This window comes from Giraffa tippelskirchi, chromosome 5 (assembly GCF_054371585.1).
Source record: "Giraffa tippelskirchi isolate mGirTip1 chromosome 5, T2T-mGirTip1v1.2.pri, whole genome shotgun sequence".
Taxonomy (NCBI): domain Eukaryota; kingdom Metazoa; phylum Chordata; class Mammalia; order Artiodactyla; family Giraffidae; genus Giraffa; species Giraffa tippelskirchi.
Window position 1 is genome coordinate 162216451 of NC_137279.1, and position 15153 is coordinate 162231603.

The following is a 15153-nucleotide window of genomic DNA, read 5'->3' on the forward strand; positions in this document are numbered from 1 at the left end:
AGCGTTTCTCATGATGTTCTCTGCATATAAGTTAAATAAGCAGGGTGACAATATACAGCCTTGACATACTCCTTTCCCTATTTGGAACCAGTATGTTGTGAATTTTATGGTATACAAAATATTTCTCAGTAAGATTATCATGAAAATATAGTAAAACTCTTATTGGAGAAACAATGACAAAATATAATGGGAAGAATGTTAATGGTTTTCCATTAGCGACCCCGTAGACTAATAACACTGAGACAAAAAGCAGGTGATATGGACTGAATACCAATGTCTGCCTTCCCATTTCTTATGTTGAAGCCCTAGCTTTCAATGTGATGGCATTTGAGTGGAGCCTTTAGGAGGTGATTAGGTTTATATTGGGTCCTGAGGGTGGAACCTTCATTATGGGATTGAAAACTGAAGTGAAAGTGAAGTTGCTCAGTCATGTCCAACTCTTCAGGAACCTATGGACTGTAGCCCACCAGGCTCCTCTGTCCATGCGGATTCTCCAGGCAAGAATACTGGACTGGGTTGCCATTTCCTTCTCCAGGGGATCTTCCCGACCCAGGAATCAAACCCAGGTCTCCCGCATTGCAGGCAGACTTTTTATCGTCTGAGCCACTAGGGAAGCCATCATGGGATTAGTGTCTTTATAAAAGGGTTTTCCCAAGTGGCGTTAGTGGTAAAGAATCCATCTGCTAATGCAGGAGATACAGGAGATGTGGGTTTGGTCTCCGGTTCAGGAAGATTCCCTGGAGGAGGGCATGACAACCCATTCCAATACTCTTGTCTGGAGAATCCCACGGACAGAGGAGCCTGGCGGGCTAGGTCGCAAAGAGTCTGAAGCAACTTAGCAAACATGCACACTTTTATAAGAAGAGAAAGAAGCTCCATCTCCCTCTCTAGGAGCATGCACTGAGGAAAGGCTGTGTACGGACACAGCGACAAAATGGCTGTCTGCAAGCCGGAAAGTGACCCTTACTAGGCACCTTGATCTTGGATTTCTCAGCCTCCAGAACTGTGAAAAATAAATTTCTGTTGTTTAAACTATCCAGTTTCTCGTATTTTGTTATAGCATCCCAAGCAGACTAAAACAGCAGAATACAAAATTCAAGACAACTGTAACTATGTAAGACAAATGTACAGAAAAAAAAGCACATGGGAAAAAGATACGTTTGCTCTATTCTAAGTGATACTTTTTTCAAACTTTTCTATCTTTTCTAGGATGTTTTGTAAAAAACTCATTTGCGCTCCAAGTGCTCACAGGCCAATGTTCATTCTGCATTTACTCCATGCCAGGATCCATAATTTTAGTTGGTCTTTGTAACAATCTTATGAGGCAGGAGCTATAAATTCCTCCACAGTTGACCCTCTCTATCCATGTGTTTTATATCTGCAGATTCAACCAACTTCAAATAAAAAATAATTGAAAAAATTTTCAGAAATTTCCAAAATGCAAAACTTGAATTTGCTGCACTCACAACTATTTACATAACATTTATATTGTATTTGGAATTATTTACATTCATTGTATTAGGCATTATAAGTCATCTGCTGCTGCTCAGTCGCTTCAGTCATGTCCGACTCTGTGCTACCCCCATAAACGGCAGCCCACCAGCCTCCGCCGTCCCTGGGATTCTCCAGGCAAGAACACTGGAGTGGGTTGCCATTTCCTTCTCCAGTGCATGAAAGGGAAAAGTGAAAGTGAAGTTGCTCAGTCGTGTCCGACTCTTAGCGACCCCATGGACTGCAGCCTACCAGGCTCCTCCATCCATGGGATTTTCAAGACAAGAGTACTGGAGTGGGGTGCCATTGCTGTCCCCGTATAAGTCATCTAGAGATAATTTAAACCATACTGGAGGATATACATAAATTCTGGGCTTCCTGGGTGGCTCAGACTATAAAGAATCTGCCTGCAAGATGGGAGACCCAGGTTCAATCCCTGGGTTGGGAAGATCCCCTGGAGGAGGGCAAGGCAATCCACTTCAGTATTCTTGCCTGGAGAATCCCATGGACCAAGGAGCCTGGCGGGCTATGATCCATAGGGTCGCAAAGAGTCAGAGAAGACTGAAGTGACTTAACACACACAGCACAGTGCTGTCTTTCCTTCTCCCTCATGGAAAAGGAATTTTAAGGTGCTGCAATAAATGGATTGTCCAACTTATTCAAGAAGCATCTTGCATCAGGTTGCCTCTGACTTAGGGCTTCTTCCTCAACCTGCTCCAGCTCATCTTCACATCTCAGCAGCTAGCACCTGCATCCCTTGCATTGCTCAGGCAGAAAATTTAGGAGTTATTCTTGTTGCCTCCCTCTTCCTCACACCCACAGCCCATCTGTCACCAAATCCTGTTGATTATACTTCCAAAATATATCTCAGTTTCATCTGCTTCTCTCTGTTGCCACTACTCATGTCCAAACAACTATTAGATCTCATCTGGATCCCTGATCTCCTCCACTTTCACAATACTCTCCCCAAAATACACACACACACACACACACACACACACACAATCCATTAACTACCCATTACCCAAAGTGGTCTTTTAGAAAAATATGCAATATCATGTCACTTTCCTGCTTAAAACCCATAAATGGTTTTTCTATTGTCCTCAGAATATTATTAAAAATCTTCCCTGATGCTTCCACAGCCCTTCTATGATCTGGCCTCTAGCCACCTCTTGGCTTCATCTCACACCATTCTCTATGTTATTCATCACATTTCAGTCTCAACAGACAGCTTTCAGTGTCTGACTGTTCTAGGGCTTCCATCAGCTACTAGCCTAGAATGTTCTCCCTGCACCACCCACCCTCTTCCCTGATCCTAGTTTGGCCAGTTCCTGTTCATCCTTCAAATGTCAGCTTAAATGTCACGTCCTCAGAGAAGTCTTCCATGATTTCCCAATCAATATCAGCTCTCTCTGGAGGCCAGGGATGTTTTCTTGCAAAAAAAATCTAACTCTAATTGATTTAGTTAAATAAGCAGTTTTTCTCAGATAAAATCTTTAAATGAATCTGTTGACCTCTGGAACATAGAAGTCTAGCATTGGTCTTGTTGCAGGCACAGTGGATCCAGCACTCAAATTTCAGAACTGGGTTCAACTCCATCTCTTCATTCAATCTTATATTCAACAACTATTTATTGTCTCTTAAGTACCAGGCACTGTACTAGATGCTGGAATGTGTTAATTATAAAAATCCTTGTTTCATGGAACTGTCTTTGTAGCAAAGCAAGATGCACAAGAACAATAAAGATACTAAATAAGTAAAGTTTACCAAATATTAGAAAATGTAGCTAATATGAAAAGTATACATAATAGTACAGAGGAATAGTACAGAGGAAGGAAATGGGACTTGCAATTTTAAACAGGGTAGTCATGGTAAATCCCTGGGTTTCCCAGGTGGCACTAGAGGTAAAGAAACCTGCCTGCCAATGCAGGAGATGTAAAAAACATGAGTTCGATCCCTGGGTAGGAAAGATCCCCTGGAAGAGGGCATGGAAATCCACTCCAGTATTCTTGCCTGGAGAATCCCATGGACGGGATTCTGACAGAAGGGCCTGACAGGCTAGGGTCTATAGGGTCGCAAAGAGTCATACACGACTGAGGGCTTAGCATGCATGTACAGTAAACCCTTATGAGAAAGTGATTTTTAAGCATAGTTTTAAAGGAGGTGAGGAAAGAAGCCACATAAATATCTGAGTTAGAGGAACCTCCAAGCTGAAGGAATGGCCAGTAAAAAAGCACTCCACAACAGTGTGTCTGCCACCTAGAGGACCAGAAAAAGAGCAAGTGAGGCCGGAGTGGGTGAGGGAAGAGGGGAGGAGATCACAGCTAACGGGAATCTCCTCCTGGAGAGTTTCACCAGCCACTGGAGAGTTTTGAGTAAAGAAGCTAAAAATCTTACTTCTAAAAGAATCATTCTGTGTTGAGTGTAGATTTCAAAGGGGAGAGCAAGAATAGAAGCAGGGAAGCTGGTTAGATGCTGTTGTAGTCATCCAAAGGAGAATGATGGTGGCTTGGTCCATAGTAAGGGCAGGGAAATGGTGAGAAGAGGCTGAATTCTGGACACATCTGACAGATCTGATATGAGGTGGGACAGAGGCCCAGGATAAAGACTTCATTTCCCAGGATCCCCTGAAATTAGGCAAAGTCATCTAATTCTAAATTTTGGCTCATGGAACATAAGCAGAAGGAGGTGGGCAACTTTTCAAAGGGAAGAGGTGCGCTCTCCAATTTGCCCCTTCCCTCTGCCTTGCTGGCTGACATTCAGCTATAATGCTGGTAGCTGCCTTGGGTGCTTCCATGTTGTATCACCCCAAGAAGGGAAGTATCTTAGGAAGCCACTGGGTGACCCGAGGAGGAGTGGCCACATCAGCCATGGTCTGCCAATGCATGGCTTGTTACATGAGAAAGAAAGATACTTCTGCAGTATTTAAGCCTTTTTACTTTATGTCTCTGCAGGAGATGTCAAACGTCCATCATACCTAACACAATGGCCATGTGTTCTTTATCCCACAAGTTCCAATGTGATTTCATCCTGCAACAAGTCTAGGTCAACCCAAGGTGATATTTTGATGGCAGAAATTATGTCTTTTAGAAGTATCTAAAAAGAAGTCCCAAGTGTTCATATCTTACTTTTCATCATGAACTATTCAGTTCATAAAATACTTAGCATTATTTTATTTAATTCTTGAGATAGCACTGTGAGTTGAGTATCATTCTCTAGTGTGATCACCAGGGGGTATGGATCGTATTTTAATCATCTTTGTATCCGCAGCCCCTGTATCCTGGCATCCAAGGGTGTTTAGTAGATATCTGATTAAGTTAATTTATAGATGCTTGAATATATGAGAAATACAGTTCCTGTAATTTCAAGATACTTTTAAAAAGATTCAAAGCTGTTAAGTGATTTGCTCCAGGTCACAAAGTTCATAACAAGTGAAGACAGAGAGCTATGCCCTCTGAGTTGACACTTGGCTTCAGATTTTACTCAAAGAGGGGAGGCAGGAGAAAGATGGTAAAAGGGGGAAAGAAAGTGGAGACAAAATAAAGAGGGAAGATAAGGGGTACTAAGCAGAGACACTCTCCTTTGCTGGGATATATTGTCTGAAGGGTAGAAGACAAATGTTCAAAGGAATTTCTTCATTTCCATGTCCTTGGATGGAGCATTGCAATACAGTAAAATCACATTAAAAGCCCAGCCTCTCTCTGAGGCCAATGTACAGGGCAGGCTTTTGAGCTCCCAGCCGTCTGAACTCCAGAGCATCTGCCAGTCACTTTCCCTCTGGCACATTCCTGACCCAGATACTCTCTCTGGGCAACAGATTCTTCTGTAAGTAAAGATCATTTAAGAAAATCAGACTAGCAAAGCATTAGCTGCTTGTGTTTGCCAAGAATAGAAATGAGTGCATTTTTTCCCTTAAATCATTCTTGTGTGATTTTAAGCCTTCTTGCTTGTGCAATCTGAAGGGGAATCATCAGACCCCAGATTTTGTGTTTAAATCATTTGATAGCTTTAGAGACAGCTTTAGAGCCTGTCTGTCCTACTCATTTAGCCAGGAGGACATGGGCAGGGCCGTATGATCTCAGATATAATATAGATTGTGATAGTCATCTCAAGCTGCAACTGATAGCAAAGGGCCATGATGACCAGGAATCACACAGCTCTCCTCCTCGGGCAGGCGCCAAAGCCCTGGTCCCTGGTTACTTTCTCAACTCTACCTCACAAGCAAGCTAGTATCCCTGTGAAGGAGCAACTGTTTTGAACACAGACCTACAGCAGATGTTATGGTCAAAACCAGACACCGTGTGTTTGCAGCACAGCTGTAGCCAAGAACAACCGTTGCCTGAGGCAGCATAACATTTGTTAAGTACCTACCATGCGTCATACCCTGGGCTAAGCCTTTCCTCTTCCATTATCTTTATTTCATTTTGTTTCGTCTCATTTCATCCTTCCAGTAGCCCTCCAAGGTAGGGATCCATACCCACCATTACAGATGATGAAACATACACCCAGCTAGGACAAGGACTTTTCAAATGCACTACACCAACAAATGCAAAGCCAGAATTCCCTCCTGTTCACTTTTCACTCCCCCATTCACTGTTCATTCTGGCAAACATCACCTTTTCCATTCAGAGAATCCACCTAAGCTCTGAAGTTAGGACAAACAGGGAGCAGACAAAATAAAAATGAAGATGAAATCCCTGCAGCAGGAGTATGAGGGCAGGTGTGTGTCTGTTTGTCCTCTCCTGGGAAGCACTTCAGATGACGGTGCTCTCTTCCCAGGGCATGGGCAGTCTACTGCCTGGGCCAGGAGGGAAGGTGTAGACCGCAAGGGCAAGGGGGTAAAGGAGCCCCTGCTCTGGGACTAATGAGGTGTAACCATTGCACCCCAGGCATCAGAGCCTTCCAACATCCCCAGCTCCTTTTATGCCAGGTCCAAATTAAGCCTGAAAAATCCTAGTGGTCATAGTCTATTTTCAAAGGCTTAGCTGGATCAGTCAGAAGGATGCTCCAGAATCTTCACTAATGTGCTGAGGCCTGTTTCCAAGACATGGGGCTTAGATGCCAAGAATCTTACTAAATATCATCTGGGCTGCTTAACAGAGGAAAATCACAGCAAGTTCAAGGTGTTTGTGACTGGGATGGAAATGAGATTCGGTGAGCATGAAATTAAATCAAATAAGAGCATGGAAAACCCTGAAAAATCCCTTCCTGCCTCAAATGAAAACCACAGAAAATGTATATGAATAAGTTCTTGATGTCCAGTTTTTTCCTAAGTAAATCCTTTCAAAGGGTTAGAATAGTTAAGGACAGCATGTGGCCTTCTGAACACATCCTCCCGTATAAACAATTAACACAATATCTGTACTTTCAAATTAATTTTTACTATCACCTGGGTTGGGAGGATCCCCTGGAGAAGGAAATGGCAAACCACCCCAGTATTCTTGCCTGGAAAATCCCTTGGATGGAGAAGCCTGGCAAGCTACAGTCCATGGTGTCACAAAGAGACACGACTGAGCAGCTTAAAAAAAAGTCATGTATAAACTGATTTTTTTAAAGAGGGCCTTGGTTTTCTCACAAACATGATAGAATATGATCTGTGACATGGAGACATACACAAAACACACTGTGGAAAATCTTCAAACACTTTGACTTCTCAACTCAGTATAAATAAAAAGATGGTAACATAATATTTTTGTTGATACTGACTAGCGGCAGGTCTATTTTACTACATTATGCAGGGTTCTAAGATGGATAATGAAATTCTCATCCTAAGAAATGCCCTAGTCTGAGGCAGAACATTAAAAGCTATGTGACCCAGGGTAAAGATAGATAGAGATCTGCTCAGATTAATTCAGAAAACATTTGTTGAACATATATCAACTATACACACACCAGGAATTGTACCAGTGGAACAAAATGTTAAAGTTGAACAAGTCAAGTTCCCACCTCCCCCAGAGCTCACAGTCAGACAAAGGAAATGAAGTGGCAGGCATCTAATTCAAGATGCCCATTTTCTCAAATCTCTGAAATCAGGATGCATCTTACAATTAACAACATGTCACAATGTAATTGGCAATGCTTCTTCATTCTTAATAGCACATAAAATAAGGAAATAACTCACTATCCATTATAATGAAGTCAAGATTTGATGAAATGTGGTCATTACTGTATAAATCAGAACATAATACTAAAATAAAGAGGTCCAAAATTCCTTTTCAAATGTACATGTACCACCCCTCCCTGAAGAGTATTTATAGTTGAGGAATTTAAGTTCTAATGGGTACATAAAAATAAGCAAGGTAGGAATAATTACACAAAAGCACGTGTAAAACATTTTTGTTCATAATTATAAAGCAATGAAAATTCACTGCTATTTACTAATTAATAACAGTGCATATACACAATTCATTTCCATTTACTTTACCTGCCTGACATTTTTCAGGATCCCCTCTTTTGGTCACAATAGGATGGTTGTAAATTGTTTTACACACCTGTAGATAATATTTACACTAAGAACAGTTTTATTTTCCAGAATTTGATCTTCCATCCACATATTCAATTTTGTCTTCAACTTTCAGCATGGCTGAAATTTATTATCCAAACTATGTGCCATTGATTTCCCAGAGAAGAAGAACAATGTAGATGCTTATGATAAAATATGAACAACAAACAAAAATTTGAGGGAAGGGACATTTTTTCAGTATTCTCAGCTGAGTATATCTGATAAGTATATTTCAATCAACAAACCTTCCCACTGGTAATTTCCTCTCCCTCATGCCCTGCATACACCCAGGGCTTAAGCCACAGCAGGTTATTGCAAATCCCCATATGTGCCTTGCCCTGATTGTGCCTTCATGTCTTTGCTCCTGCTTTTTCCTTTTGCCTGCAATGTGCTCTGCCTGTCTCTGTACTTGGAAAACTCACGCTCGACTTTCAAAACCCAGGTCTAACAATGCTGTCTTAGCCTGGACATCTCCAAGAAAAAAAGACGTGAGACCAGGACTTGAAGAGGGTAATTTAACCAAGTGCCAAAGTTTATAAATGAGGACTGGAAAGAGTTTAACTATGAAGAAGTCAAAGATCGTAGAAAAGTTTGTTATTGCTTTGTTCCTTTCTGTGGGCGAGTGGGGCTTCATCCTACAGGGATCATTTGAGGATCTGCACAGGATGCACTTCAGAATTATTACCTGTGGGATGGGAGAGAGGGGCATCAAATCTTGCTCCCCATTAGTCATTATTGCCTTATGGGATGTTAACATCCTTGCTTTCTCAGACTGTGCATGCATCAGAAAAGTCCTGGTACAGAAAATGAGATACTAAATAATCTGTAATGCTATCAGATTATACCTGAATGATGGTGGTTGCCATGGCAACAGCTGGAGTAAAATGTGGGCTAAGAGAATGAGGCCATGAAGAAGAGGTCTTGCTTTCCCAACATGTACAGAATTTGTCTTTCCACATCAGACCTCCACAATACCAGGCACAGGCCTCTGCCTCGTGGCATTTGTCCTGTTATTTTCTAATGAACAGTTTCTATATTGGGTATGAACTTCTTATCAGTGCTGGCAAGATGAATCCAGCACAGTGACCAGCATAAACCATATAGACTTAGTCCCCCATCCCCAATAGAGTCAAAGCACATATGTTGTTTTGTTTTATTTAACTTTTTTCTCTTGGTTATTTTTTCTTCTAGTTTTATTGAGATATAATTGACATACAACACTGTTAAAGATGTATAACTTCATGATTTGACTCATATACGTAGTCAGTCTTGTCTCTCTTTGCATCCCTATGGACTGTAGCCAGCCAGGCTCCTCTGTCCATGTGATCTTTCAGGCAAGAATACTGGACTGGGTTGTTATTTCCTACTCAAGATTTGACTCACATACATAATAAAATTACCACAGTAAGTTTAGAGAACAACCATCATCTCATACAGAAACATAATTTAAAAAATACATGAAAAATTTTTCCTTGTGATGAGAACTCACAGGATTTACTCTCTTAACTTTCATATATTAACATAACATACAGCAGTGTTAATTATATGTGTCATGTTGTCCATTACATCCCTAGTATTATTTATCTTAGAACTGCAGGTTTATACCTTTTCACTACCTTTATTCAAATCCCCCTCTCCCTCACCACCTCCCTGACTCTGGTAACCACAAATCTGATCTCTTATTTTATGAGTTTAAAACACACATTTTCTTTTATTTTTTAATTAGCTATCTTATTTTAATTGGAGGATAATTACTTTGCAATATTGTGATGGTTTTTGCCGTACATCAGCATGAATCGGCCACAGGTATACACGTGTCCCCCGCATCCTGAACCCGCCTCCCTCCTCCCTCCCCACCCCATCCCTCTGGGTTGTCCCAGAGCACCAGCTCTGGGTGCCCTGCTTCATGCACTGAACTTGCACTGTTCATCTGTTGTACATATGGTAATGTACATGTTTCAATGTTATTCTCTTAAATCATCCCACCCTTACCTTCTCCCACTGAGTCCAAAAGTCTGTTCTTTACGTCTGTGTCTCCTTTGCTGCCCTGCATGTAGGATCATCAGTATCATTGTTCTAAATTCCATACATATGCATTAATATACAGTATTTGTATTCTTCTTTCTGACTTACTTTACTCTGTATAATAGGCTTCATTTTCATCCACCTCATGAAGACTGACCCAAATGCATTCCTTTTTATAGCTGAGTAATAGTCCATTGTGTATATGTACCATAACTTCCTTATCCATTCTTCTGCCAGTGAACATCTAGGTTGCTTCCATGTCCCAGCTATTGCAAATAGTGCTGCAATGAACTTTGGGGTACATGCGTCACTTTCAGTTCTGGTTTCCTCAGGTAATATGCCCAACAGTGGGATTGCTGGGTTGTATGGCAGTTCTATTCCCAGCTTTTTAAGGAATCTCCACACTGTTCTTCATAGTGGCTGTACCAATTTGCATTCCCACCAACAATGTAAGAAGGTTCCCTTTTCTCCACACCATCTCCAGCATTTATTGTTTGTAGACTTTTTGATGATGGCCATTCTGACCAGTGTGAGATGATATCTCATTGTGGTTTTGATTTGCATTTCTCCAATAATGAGTGATGTAAAATACACATTTGAAATTAATGGGAAATTTTATGGTGGTTGGTCTCTCAAGTAGTTGACATGACTGCTCAAAAAAGACATTATGATGTAGTGGGGAAAAAAGACAGGTGGACTGAAAACAAAGTCAGCAGAGACAAAACTGTGATGACACATGATCCTGGGAAAAAGGAATCATTTTGACAGAAGTATCAGTTACATTTCATGGGATATTTTTCTGAAGAAATATGACATGTGTCATGTGATTCTTAAGAAACAAAATGTATTTTCAACCACTCAATAAAATCTTAATTTCAGTGAATTCATACTGCTGAAATCTAGCTTTAATCTCATTAGCTCCCTGCAATGACTCCCAGATTCACTAAGCATAAGAACTAATGTTCTTATAATGACACCTAAAACACTACAAAATGTGGTCGCATTACTAGTCTGGCTTCTTCTCCAAATACTCTCCTGTTTGCTGGGTTTCCTTCATGCTGGCCTCTACTAGGCACTCTCCCACCTGGAGTCTTTGCACTGGTTGTTTCTCTCACCTGAAGCCTTTCTCCTGACATCAGGGGGGCACCTCCCTCAGCTTTGCAAGACTCTGCTCAAATGCCAGCTTTCTAATAAAGCCTACCCACAGCCCCCTCTTTGATCCTGCCTCACTCTGCCACTCTGAACTTTTGAGCCTCTTATCCTGCTCTCCATTTTTCCTTTTTTCTTAGCATTCAATCACTTCTAACAAATATACAATTAACTAATTTGTTTATTGTTTATTTTCTTTCCCTCTCTGCTAGGATGTGAATTCCCCCAAAATAGGGAACTTTGTCTTTGTTATTCATTGTCATATCCCAAGCAGTCTGAACAGTGCCAGACTTATAACAGGTGCTCAATAAACACTTTATCGGACTGAACCAAATATCTTGAAGCTCTGGAGATAATATGCTTCCTCATGCAGAAAACAAGTCATTGATGAAATTCTCCAAACTTTGACTGTACACTCACTAAGTGCTAGGCATGGATAACCTAGACATGATCCCCATCCTAAAAAAGGTCCCAGGCTATTGTGGACACAGGTGTAGTCACAGATGATTACAGGCCAGAGAGATGGCACCCTGACACAAGTATGCACATTGGCTGTAGGGTTGCAGAGAAGGGGATCTATGTATATGAGTAGTCAGGAAGATGGTAAGTGAGGAGACAACACTAAAGCTGACTTTTCACATAGAAATGGAGCTACCATGATGATTAAGGGAAGGACATTGGACTGGACTTTGTGCACATGAATTCTATCACATGTGAGTTATAGAAATGAGAGTCAGTGTGGATGTTGATCTTCAACAATCCTTTAGGATCAATGTATGGTAAACCATTTTCCTCAGTAGAATTATCTTCTGCCTCCCCTCATTTCCCCCTAAAAGTATAGACTATAAGTAGTCAGGCAGTAGAACTTCATGTGTCTCTCCCTCAGTAATGAAAAGGGACTTTAGGAATCTGTTTAGGTTTATAATTTTCCCCTTCTCTATTGGGTTTTGTACTTTTGGTCAGGATCATAATTCAGTTACTATATGTATTTCTCCTTTAAAATATCCATTGATTATGTGTTTATAAAGTTTTTTGTTTCCAATTAAAACAAAACTCTGGCCTTATTCTTTCCACTTGATTCGCCCATCCATTCAACACTTTTTAAGTGCCTACTACGTACAGGCATTGTCAGGGAAGACCAGAAGCATTTTCCCTTCCCTTAAGAAGACTTTAATAGTAGGATAGGCAAATGTGAAGAAAAGAGAAAGAACCCAAAGCCTCACGTGTTGTGTGAGAGAAGGATTTAGGGCAATGATCACAGACTGCAGGTCAGATGTAGCCCACCCAAGTGATTGTTTGGTTCAACAGTGCTGGTTTTTTTGTTTTTGTTTTTTTAAAAAACAAAACAAAGCCTGAATTGCTTTTCATGAATTAATCTTGATTTCTGGCTGGTCTTAAAAGAAAACTCAGATCTGGCAATTCCAAGCCAGAGCTTCAAAAGGGCAACAGAAGATCAGAGTTCAGGCAGGGCCAGCTCCTTCAGAGGAAGTGGTGAAGCACGGGAGGGAGGGAGAGAAGCAGACTGCCCTTGAGGATGTGGATGGGCTGGGGATGGGGGAAGAGATGCAGATTTAAAATGGAGGTCATGTTTTGTCTGTGGTCCAGTGAACTATGTGTAAACCTATGTGAACTCCAACACTGCCCATGACAATGTTTAACAAATGTCTGTGAGATGAGTAAGAGCATGATCAAAGAATTTTATCCTATAAGAGATTATTTCATAGGTCATTTTACAAATGAAGAAGCAGGAGTCTGGAGAGGCTGAATCATCTGCCAGAGGCCATGTTAACATGAGCCTGAGGTGGCTCACAGATTGTATCAAAGGCTGGAGGAAGCAGAGGGGAAGTTCAACATGGAACGTATAGAGGGCATCTGCTGTTTTACCTATCCAGCATCCATTTCTCCTCTCTCTGGAAATGGGACCCTTATTTTGCTTGGGGAGCCACCATTTCCCCTATTCCATGTGATGCTGGTGTAACTGAATCTACCTGGCTTCTGGGATGGCAAGTGACTCAAGTCTGGCCAGACACACTGGAGTTGCTGAGAAAAAGGCATAGTTTTTCCACAGGGGACTGTTGAGAAGAAAAGATGCAGTTCTGAATGATGCTATTAGTACCCAACCTGAGATATCTTCCTTGGTTGGTCAGACGGTAAAGAATCTGCCTGCAATGCAGGAGACCCGGGTTCGATCCCTGGGTCAGAAAGATCCCCTGCAGGAGGAAAAGGCAACCCACTCCAGAATCCTTGCCCGGGAAATCTCTTGGACAGAGGAGTATGATGGGCTTCAGTCCAAGGGGTTGCAAAGAGTTGGACACGACTGAGCAACTAACATTTTCAGACAGCATGATACAATGAAAAGATGATAAGCTATATTTCCTGGATAAATTGCTTAACTATTCTGAACCTTAGTTACCACATCTGTAAATGGAAATAAACATTGCCTTACCTCAAAGGGCTGTAAAGAAAGAATGCATGTAAAATGCCTGGCACACAGTAGGAGCTCATTAGTGTTGGCATCTTTTCTTTTCCTTCTGAATAATGCCAGATGGATGTAACACTACTGTAATTAAAGTGTAAGAAGTGCATTGGCAGACTTTCCTTACAACATATTGGGAACAGCTTTTTCAGTAGCTATCTTATGTGATTTCAGGGAATTGGGGAGGGAAAATAAAATAAAATGCAGCCTGCTTTCCTGGAATAATTCAAGCCATATCTAATGCTTGCCAAGTGTAGCCTATAATTCTATGTCTGCATTCATCTATTATCTCACCTCTATTTAGATAAAGTGGTTTTCCTTGCCACTAACTGCCCATTTTATTTTTAAAATGGGAGCTCTTTTGAATCCTTGGCAATCATTTAGCTGACAGTTTGGATCATAATGTAATAATAACATTAGTGAGCAGTTGTATGACACTTCCCGCTTTTAAAGCACTTTACAAATCTGAGCTAATTAGCATGGATATTAACATGCCAGCTTTTTTTGTGGATTAATATTGCCATTATACTCTGCTTTTTCAATAAAAAATGCAGTGATCTTTTTCTCACCAGAAATGAGGGAAAAGGAAATGAATAAGCTGCCTCTCCAATGGACTCAAACACAATGTAGCGGAGATATGAGACAGACACTTCATTGACTGAAAGTTCAGGAGGATTTACAGGTATGGTTCCTCCTGCTAATTCTGTTTTAGGATCAACAAAGGGAATAGAGTGTATTAATGGGGGACAGAAAATTTGTAAACCCAAGACAGATTTCCAGCCTTCAGAACACACTTTCTACTCATTTCTAGGCCTAAACACCTAAAAGAAGAACCTGATTGTGATTTATTCTTAAACCAAATGAGGAAAATATCAATTCACATAATATTGCAAAATACCCTATTCTTTCTGTTGTAAATGGGAATGTAACAAAGTAAGTGTAGAGTGAGAAAGACTTGGCTTGGAATCCCAGCTCTGGTACTCAGCTATGTAACTGCATCTGAATCTCAGTTTCCTCATCTCTAAAATGAAAGTGATCATACTTATTTTGCAGGATTCCTATGAGGTCTAAAAAAGATCCTGCCTTACACACTCTTCGAGGTATAATAGGTTGTCATGTTAGCTTTGGTTCACTCTCTGTCTGTAACTTATCTTCCTCCCTTTCCCCATCTAAAATTACTTTGACATTCATTCAGTTTATAGGAAAGCAGAGAGTCATGATAAATTAAAATGTTCTTTCTTATATTCATGTTACGTATTTTTAAGCAAATAATTAAATTTTAAAGGGACCAGGAATAAATACGAGTTCATTTTGATGGGAAAAATCTAAACATGATTACTTGAAAGCTTGTCTTTTAACATACTATGAAAATGTAGAGATATCTCAGTTAAATTTGATCATTTCATCCCGTGCTCTTTTCTCTCTCGCTCTCTCTCTTTTTTTTTTGGCCATGCTGTGAGGCCTCTGGGACATTAATTCCCTGACCAGGGATCAAACCTAGACCCTCCAC

At 40.8% G+C, this 15153-nt stretch overlaps 1 protein-coding gene across 1 annotated transcript in view; it reads left to right on the forward strand.

Annotated features, from left to right (window-relative positions):
* The window catches only part of LOC145505043 (protein CFDP2-like), a 78188-nt gene extending 63863 nt beyond the window's left edge, over positions 1-14325 (forward strand). The window contains exon 4 of the transcript XR_014052750.1: positions 14216-14325. The gene's annotated coding sequence lies outside the window, so the exon portion shown is untranslated. The remainder of the gene's footprint in view (positions 1-14215) is intronic.
* The last annotated feature ends 828 nt before the right edge of the window (positions 14326-15153 follow it).